Source organism: Canis aureus, chromosome 4 (genome assembly GCF_053574225.1).
Source record: "Canis aureus isolate CA01 chromosome 4, VMU_Caureus_v.1.0, whole genome shotgun sequence".
NCBI lineage: Eukaryota > Metazoa > Chordata > Mammalia > Carnivora > Canidae > Canis > Canis aureus.
In genome coordinates this window covers 11,829,884-11,839,376 of record NC_135614.1, presented here as the reverse complement: position 1 = coordinate 11,839,376, position 9,493 = coordinate 11,829,884, and the positions used below count along the sequence as shown (strand labels likewise).

At 40.4% G+C, this 9,493-nt stretch overlaps 1 pseudogene; it reads right to left on the bottom strand.

Annotated features, from left to right (window-relative positions):
• Positions 1-8,459: 8,459 nt before the first annotated feature.
• On the bottom strand, positions 8,460-9,074 carry LOC144311789 (large ribosomal subunit protein uL5 pseudogene; annotated as a pseudogene).
• Positions 9,075-9,493: the final 419 nt, after the last annotated feature.

Here is a 9,493-nt window from a genome sequence, read left to right as displayed (position 1 = left end):
TTTTCCATTATCATGGTGAAAAGTTTAATATATACCCATAAGTTATACCTTATTGTTACTTAGTTCTTTGATATCTTCATTTAGTTTCGATTCACTAGGTTTGTCTTGTTCTGAGTGGTATATTAAAGTCTTTCATTGTTAGTGTGTTTTTATCTATGCCTTTTTGCATCTCTTGTAATTATTGCTCAGCAAGTATGAGTTTTTGGTTGCATTATTTTTTGTGTAGATATTCATAATAGAAATAGCTTCATTGTAATTTGTGACTTTTTTTTGAAGATTTTATTTATTTATTTATGAAAGACACACAGAGAGAGAGAGGCAGAAACACAGGCAGAGGGAGAAGCAGGCTCCATGCAGGGAGCCCGATGCGGGACTCGATCCTGAGACCCCAGGATCACGCCCTGAGCGGAAGGCAGAGGCCCAACTGCTGAGCCACCCAGGCATCCCTAATTTGTGACTTTTAGCTGAACCCTAACCATATACATGAGGGGAAAAAAGAAAAAAAAAAGTAGAAGTAGAATATTACTCAGCCATAAAAAGTATGAAATCTTGGCATTTGCAGTGACCTGGATGTGGCTAGAGTATGATGCTAAGAGAAATAGGCCAGTCAGAGAAACACAAATATCATATGATTTTATTCATATGTGGAATTTAAAAAACAATACTAATAAGCAAAGGGATAAAAAAAGAGAGAGGTAAAACATAAAACAGACTTTAACTACAGAGAACAAATAGATGATTATCAGAAGGGAGGTGGGCGGGAAGATGGGTTAATTAGGTGATGAGGATTATGTGTTGAGCACCAGATGTTGTATGGAAGTTGTGAATCACTATATTGTACAAATGAAACTACTATTACACTGTATGGTAACTGGAATAAAAGTAAAACCTTAGAACCTTTTTTAAAGCCCATTTAACTTTCTTTCTGCAATGCTTTTCTGCACCTTGCCCATGTCATGTGGGTAATCCCTGCTTACCTTTCTCGTTAGTGTTTATATGTCATAACTTTTCCTGACTTTCCACAATATAAGGTGTTTCTCTATTATAATTTCTCATGAAGAATATATAAACTCATCAAATCATTCTATACATGTTAGGCTCCTACAATATGCCAGCCATAGTTCCAAGTATTGGGGAAGCAGTTGTAAATAAGAAAGCCAGGAACTGTCACCATTTATTTTTCTTTCCTCACATTTAACACAATTCATAGTTTAATATTGTCTGTCTGTTTACTCTCTGTATTTATTCATGAATAAAAAGACCATGTTTTTGTTCACTATTGAACCTCCAGCACTTAATACAATGGGTATCATATGGTTGACAGTCAATAGCCATGTATTAAATGAATCTATAGATCTTTCTGTATTTATTTATTTTTTAAAAGATTTTATTTATTCATTCATGAGAGACAGAGAGAGAGAGGCAAAGACACAGGCAGCCTCCATGCAGGGAGCCTGACATGGGACTCAATCCCGGGACTCCAGTACCATGCCCTGGGCTGAAGGCAGGCACTAAACCACTGAGCTATCCAGGGATCCCCCATCTGTATTTATTTTTATATTTTATATTCCAGAGTAGTGGAAACTAGTTACTATTATACACGCAAATTTTTTTTCACTTCAACTGTAAATATTTCTTACACAGGTGTTGTCTGAAATCCATCCTGAGGGAATATCATGATAGACAGGGAGGACTTCATATTCTATTCAGGCACACATTTCAGTTTTTTAATCTTTGAATAAATGAGTTCATTTTTATTTTCTTATCTAGGGATTAGAAAGCTTGGAAGCAACTGGCACCTGTGCAGTCATCCTGACATGGATGGGCTGTGGCCCATTAGGAGGCCTGTGCTGAGGACATTCTGTTGGAGTCTGTAACAGAGGTAGAAGGAACTCAAGTTAAGAGTTAGTCTTTTCATGACACTGAAACAAAAGCAATTGTCTTTCCCAGGAGGATTTAAGAAGAGCAAAAAGTTTCAGAACTTTAAAACCATCTGAAAGTGCCTTTTTTATATACCTACTTTGAAAGGATGCCTGGGGTTGCTCCACTTGTTCCATAATAACACTGTGTGTCAATCACCTGGCTGCCAAAAAGTACAGAGCGCTTTACATAGACAGAGCCAGAAAGTCTCAAAACACAGTCTGTCTAAGCAATAGCTTCCCCAGAACTGAAATGACCTCTTTGCTGCCTCTAGGGCCCTAGGGTATCGAGTATCACTTCTGTGCAGAATCTCAGAGATTAGGGAGAATGTGTGCCACGTGTGAACTATACACCCCATGAGAGTATATTCCATTCTACCATGGAGGGGCATATAGAATGGAGAGAAGGTATCTTTGTCACTCACCATCCTGATCCATCATTGTGAACAACTTTTGCCAAGGTGAGCTACTATTACATGGTAATACTGGAGACATGCCCTCTGGCATCTTGGTATAGAGAAAAGCTGAGATCAGCTTTAGTGAAATGATCTGATCAGAAATGATACTTGGCTGCTGGCCAGTCATCTCTGTTAATGAGAGCAGTGTCCTAGTCTTTTATCAGTGTAATCCAGGTCTGTGTTCTGGTACCAAAGACAGCATCATTGAGTCCAGGTAGCTATTGAAAAAATGTATTCTGGATCAAAGAAGAGACAAGGGAAGGATCAAGGTAATTCCAAGCCTCTCATTAGCACACTTGATTAACAGGGTAGTGTTATGTCTGAATATAATATAGGACACACTATAGATCATTTCACCTGGATCGACTTCCTTTGTGAAAATTATGTTTGTTCTTATTCTATATATGAAATATTGACTATGCACTATAGTAAAGATGAATTGGTATTTAAAAAATAGGATTCCAGAAGACTGTTTCTTGGCGTCACTTAAATTAGAAATTTACATGTGAATCTGGGACAGTGAGAGGAAGAATAACCTTGGGCTCCCTCACCCTCTACAAAAAATGTTTAGCCATTCATGGGTTTCTAATAAATGGGCTAAGAGGAAACAGAGCTTTGAAACAGGGAGAGTTGAGAGTTTGTTTGACATGAGGAAATGTCAGGATGATGCAAATAAGTTTCAAGGACAGATGGAATCCACTATTAAGATTTAGGGCAGTTTAGGAAGTTTACTAGTTATCTATTGCCATCCAACAAATTAACCTAGAACATAGCTTAAAACTTTTATTATCTCCTAGTTTATGGGCAAGTTGAGTGGTTCTTGCTTATGAGATTGTAGTTGAAATGCTGGTTGAGGCTGCAGTCGTCAGAAGGCTTGACTTTGACATGTCTCAATGACATGGTTGTTGGCAGGAGACCCCCGTTCTTTGTCATGTGGCCCTCTCTCTATATGTCTGCTTGTGTTTTTATGACATGGTTGCTGGCTTTGTAAGACAGAGCCAGCTGTCTTACAAAGTCACACTCCACCATTTCTGCAATATCCTATGAATAATATGAATATGAATCATCCCTACCTAATGTGGTAAAGGACTACACACTTTAAAGTGTGACATCACTGGGGGCCAGCCACCACAAGAAGTTATGCCAGATGCCAGCCTAGGAGAGTGTAGAAAATCTGCACTTCATTGAAAGTAGGAACTGGCTTATCAACTGGATGAGGAAATGGGTTGGAACAAGTTTTAGATAAACTTAAGGAACTTTGGGAGTGAAGGGAAGGGAAGAATATGCAAAGTAGCTACAAAGTGTCTTAAAGCTCAGATATAGAATATTTGGGAGTTGTTAGAAAACTGCCTTTCTTAACCAGAAACCTAGAGACTAAAGTATACATGGTGAAGATTAGAATGGTCCTAGTGGGCATGAACATCTCTTCCTGGGACCTGCCTAGGAGTGACCACATTGCACATGATCTTGGATGCTTAATATCAGAGGGATTGAGTCTTTAACTAGATAGGGAAGCAGGTTTTGAGAAGGAGCAAAAAAAAAAAAAAAAAAAAAAGAGAAGGAGCGAGCATTACACCAGGCTTGGTAGCAAGCTCAACCTAAATCGGCTTCAGCTATGTGGCCAATAGAACAAGAGGCAATGTGGTTTCACAACTGAAATATAACCTTATTTATGTATGTAGAATTACGTATGTAATTTCTGTACCCAGTGTGGGGTTCAAATTCACAACCCCAAGATCAAGAGTTGTATGCTCTTCCTCCTAAGCCAGCCAGGCTCCCCTGAAATATAGCCTTTAATAGCATCCATTCCACAGCACCTACCTTGAGGGGATACAGGAGAGTAGCAGGAGGAGGTGCCAAATACACATCAGTATTTGGCTAGAGTTTAGGTCAAGTAAGACTCAAAAAAATCTTCATATGTTCCTATATTATTTTACTTTCCCAACCATGCATCCATCTATGCATTCATCCATTCATCTATGCATCCATCCATCCACCCATCCAATATATATTGATCACTTACTTTGTGCCTTGATTCTCTAGAGAAAAGACAAAATTGTTGAATTTTTAATTCATAAAATTATGTTTCCCAAAAATTGTTACCACAATATTGTGTCTTTGGAGCATATTACCGTACTAGTCAAGGAGAAAGGAGCTAAAATTTGTTGAGAGTGAAAGTTACACTATTAACAAATAGTAAAACTGCAACTAAGTTTATGTTGACCAGTCTGTTTATGCCCTTATCCCAGTACCACTCTCTCCTCTAATGCTTTACCAAGATTGCCCCCTTTTTTTTTTTTTTTTAATTTTATTTATTTATTTATGATAGTCACAGAGAGAGAGAGAGGCAGAGACACAGGCAGAGGGAGAAGCAGGCTCCATGCACCGGGAGCCCGATGTGGGATTCGATCCCGGGTCTCCAGGATCGCGCCCTGGGCCAAAGGCAGGCGCCAAACCGCTGCGCCACCCAGGGATCCCTGCCCCTTTTTTTTTGAGAGAGAGCGAGAGAGCAAGAGAGAGGTGGGAGGTTTGGGGGATGGGGCAGAGGGAGAAGGGGGGAGAGAATCTTAAGCATGGAGCCTGATGTGGGGCTCATCTCATGACTGAGATCATGACCTGAGTCAAAACCAAGAGTCGGATGCTTAACTGACTGAGCTCCAGGTACTGTGTCTTTTGAGAAGACTCTTATTGCTCCCAAGGACACCTGAAATAATCTTAAAGAAAATTACATTAAAATATTCCCATATATTAAAAAAGTTAGATTTAAGTATGCTTTTGTAAACATCTACTCTGGTTTCACATTGTAATTATGAGAATTCCTAATAGACTATGGGCACTTAAAAATTTTTGTGTATATAAATAAACATTTAAAAACAGAGCTTTGATTGTCAGACATAGTTGTTATGTATACATAATACATACTCAAAACATAATATAATACTGCCTACAAGTAGATTGTCCACATTTTTTTTTAAAGATTTTATTTATTTATTCATGATAGACAGAGAGAGAGGCAGAGGCAGAGACACAGGGAGAAGCAGGCTCCATGCAGGGAGCCTGATGTGGGACTCGATTCCGGGTCTCCAGGATCACTCCCTGGGCTGAAGGTGGAGCTAAACTGCTGAGCCACCCGGGCTGCCCAATTGTCCACATTGTTATGGGCTGAACTGTGTCTCCCAAAATACATGTGCTGAAGTCCTAACCCCCTGTACCTCAGAATATCATAGTATTTGAAGATAGAGTCCTTAAAGAGCAGACTAGAGGAAATAAGGTCATTAGGGACCTTAATCCAATGCGACTATTGTCCTTACCAGGAGAGGAGGACACAGGCAAGCGTAGGGGAAGACCATATGAAGACAGGGAGAAACAGCCATCTACAAGCAGAAGAGAGAAGCCTCAGAAGGAATAGCTCTGTTGAGCTATTGATCTTGGACTTCTAGCTTCCAGATCTGTGAGAAAATAAATTCCCGTTATTGAAGCCACTCAGTCTGTGGTACTTTGTTATAGCAACTCCAGCAAACTAATACTCACATTTTACAAATGAGGGGATTCAAAGTTGGAGAAGTAAAATGACTTGCACAGGTATGTGACACTATCAGGTTCAAATGTGGGTTTATCTGACCAGAAAGTCGTCTCCTGCACCCCACCCCCCAAAGAACACACTCTAGGGAAATAATAGTAAGAACTGCTTCCCTCTAATGAAATAACTTTATGTCCTCCCACCCCCTGCCACCCAAATCCTTTCCACAGGCCTTTGCAGAGCAAGTCACTGCTGCCTCCGTGTCCCATCGTGGAGTATGAGAATTTACTTGTTACCTTGTCTTCAAATATAGGAATTATAAAAGCTTTACACATTTCAGAAGATTCAAGATAACATTTTTCTTCCTGTGATAAACAATGTATTTTAATCCTTTTTTTAAAAGGATATTGACTGGAATCTCATTCTTAGTCACAGTGGATCCCAAAAACTCCTATCGCTGTCCCTTTAGTACTGGTAAGCTTAGAGCACACGTGGATTTTATCAGGCAAAATGAACTCTGGGCAGGTCTGTTTACTGACACAACCAGATCAATGTGCAGATCCAGTGGGTGTGCTGGATAAAGGCAAGGCAGACTGTTTGGTTCCAGGCTGTGTGCTGAGGACACTCTCCCATGATTGCCTAGACTTTGTCTCAACCTTGGTTATTCCTTCCTTCCCTGACATTCAACCCAGAACCAGAAATCAGTGAGGCAATCAGTTTGTAAATAGGGTGGTTACATTGACCAGCTTATAAAGAAAGGAGACAAGGATTGTTTTGAATTCAAAAGGGGCCAAATGACTTACTGTGCAGTGAGACAGTGGGCACCCCTGCAAATAAGCTCTTAAAAAAATAAGATTTATTATTTATTCATGAGAGAGAGGCAGAGACATAGGCAGAGAAGAAGCAGGCTTCTCACAGGGAGCTTTATGTGGGACTCGAATCCCAGACCCGGGATCACACTGTGAGCCAAAGGCAGACACTCAACTGCTGAGCCACCCAGGTGTCCTTGCAGATAAACTCACACAGGTGGTGTACTTAGCAGTTACTTTTCCATTTCTGCCTTCCCAGCTTCTAATATTTGGTCTTACTTAATATTTGTAGCTTTTTAAGTGTTTGTCCTTTTCATTTAATATTGGAGTCTGAGAGTTCAGCACTAGATCTTCTCCTTTTCTTGGTCTACACTTCTTTTTTGATGACCTAATGCCCTCTTATCCTTCATCCATGTACTGGTGAAGCTCTCTAACATCGCTAGATAGCACCTCTCTCAGAACTCCAGACTTATATATCCAACTGTCTGCTCAATATTTGCTCTTGGACATCTGAGAGGCAGCTCAACCTCATGGGTACAAACTGAATTCCTAATCTTTCTCCTTGAACCAGTTACTTGTTAGGGTCTTCCTTTTCTCAGTCATGCTAACGTCAGTTTGTCAGGCTATGATCTTTGGAGTTGTCTTGCCTTCTGTGTACCTTCAAAAATAAGACCCAGTGCACCAGGAGGCTCATGTTGGCTCTATCTTTGAGGCATGTTCAAAACCTCACCACCACCTCTGCACTCTGCACCTCTCCCACTTGACTGGGAGCCAAGTCAGATGCTGCTGTTACCTGTCTCAATTCTAGCAGCTCCCAGGTTCATGCAGAATTGACACCATGTCTTCCATGGCCTACATTCATTTTCCTTTTCTCGTTTCTTCTATGACCTGGTAATAGAAGATGATTGCTAATATTTTCCTTGGCACATGAGGCTCCTTGCTGTTTCTCTGACCAGTTGACACAGTCCCTGTTAGTAGGGATTTTGCTCTTGCTGTTCCCTTTGCCTGGAAGGCTCCTTCCCCATTCCATGATGAATCAAACTAGCTTTCTAGGGCATGATAGAATGTTCTTTCCCAAGACACCCAAATGCTTAGTCACATCCATCCTTCATAGTCTTTGCTTAGATGTAACCCGTAGGAGGCGTTCTCTGACTACCTGATTAGAGGATACCCCATCCCATTCCCTTTCCCTGCTTTTCATCCTCTAACATGATACATAATTGACTTATTTTGGTTGCAGCTCCATGAAGGAGTGGTTTGTGTTTGTTATGCTGATTGACATAGCCTCAACTACTATAGGCCTCACATGCAGTGGGTGCTTAATAAATATTTGCTAAATGAGTGAATAGAATTCCTCATGCACAATTTCTCTTATTTAGACAGAAAGTCCCACTGCCTGGGAAGAAAGGGTATGCTCATGGTGGCTTGAGAACGTTCTCTTTGAATTAATCTAAATCTAGTGGGTGTTGTTTTTGGTTCCCTCCTAAGATAAGGTAAAGTTTTCATTTATATTAAATTAGTATGGTTTGGAGGCTCTTCTTTAACTACGTTGATCTCCATTCTTTTAGACATTAAATATGCCCCTTGATATGCAGAAACATTCAACGGATATGGGCTGAAGTGAGCCAAATCAAATTGATTGGCTTCATTTCATCTCCTAGAAAAAAGCACAGTTACCCATTTTGGTTGGTTGTTTTTTTAAATTTATTATTATTATTATTATTATTATTATTATTATTATTATTATTTTACATTTCACTGAAAAGTTTTTACTGGCCTTTTGGATAGAAACAGGAATTTATTTGCCAGGAAGTATGATCCCATCATACTTCTGCTGGAACCAGCGCATGGCTTCCTCTTTGCTGATTCTGTGTTTGGCCCCCATGCAGCCTGTCCTGTGCTTCTTGTCTGCAATGCTGAAACCTGGCCTACCCAGGTTTCAGCATCACACATAGCAATACCACATAGAAGTCTAGGCTGTAGATACCATGCTTGAGTCATATTTGATCCCCAGATCGATGTGCTCCTGGATCCCAAAACCAAAGTTTCCAGTATCGGAGAAGTTATTTTTTCTTAACTCATACTCTCGCACCTTTAGACTTTTCTCCAAGATTTCTTCTGCTTTGGCCCCAGGGACTGTGCAGTGGACAGCAATCTTTTCATTTCTCTTGATACCAAAGGATCTAACCATGTACCTAGCTTTGGAGAACACTGGGGTCTGGCCCGTGAGCTGCTCCAGCACCTTGGCTGTGCGGGTCAGTCTGTCTCCACTCTCCCCCACACAGATGTTGAGGCAGAATTTGCGGATGCGAAGCTCCCACATGGGGCTCTCCTTTTCATCTTGATCCTGCGCCATGGTGGAGAACAGGAAGACTATTAAATTTTTTTTAAAGATTTTATTTATTTGATAGAGAGAGAGAACACGAGCAGGGAGGAGGGTCAGAGGGAGAGGGAGAAGCAGACCTCCCTGCCCTTGCTGAGCAGGGAACCCAATGCAGGACTTGATTCTAGGACCCTGGGATCATGACCTGAGCGGAAGGCAGACATCTGAGCTACCCAGGTGCCTCTGGTTGGTTGTTTTTGAGTCTCTTCTTGTCTGATAGTCTTGCTCTGCATTTTATTTGATTTCATTTTATTTTATTCTATTTCCTTTTAAAAATCTCAGGACTAGTGTTATAAGGATTAAAGGAAAAGAAAACTAGTATTTTTAATCAACAAAATCCTTGCTGTTCATATTCATCTTATGGGTTATTTCAGATTGATGAATTTGAAGACACTTCCTTACGA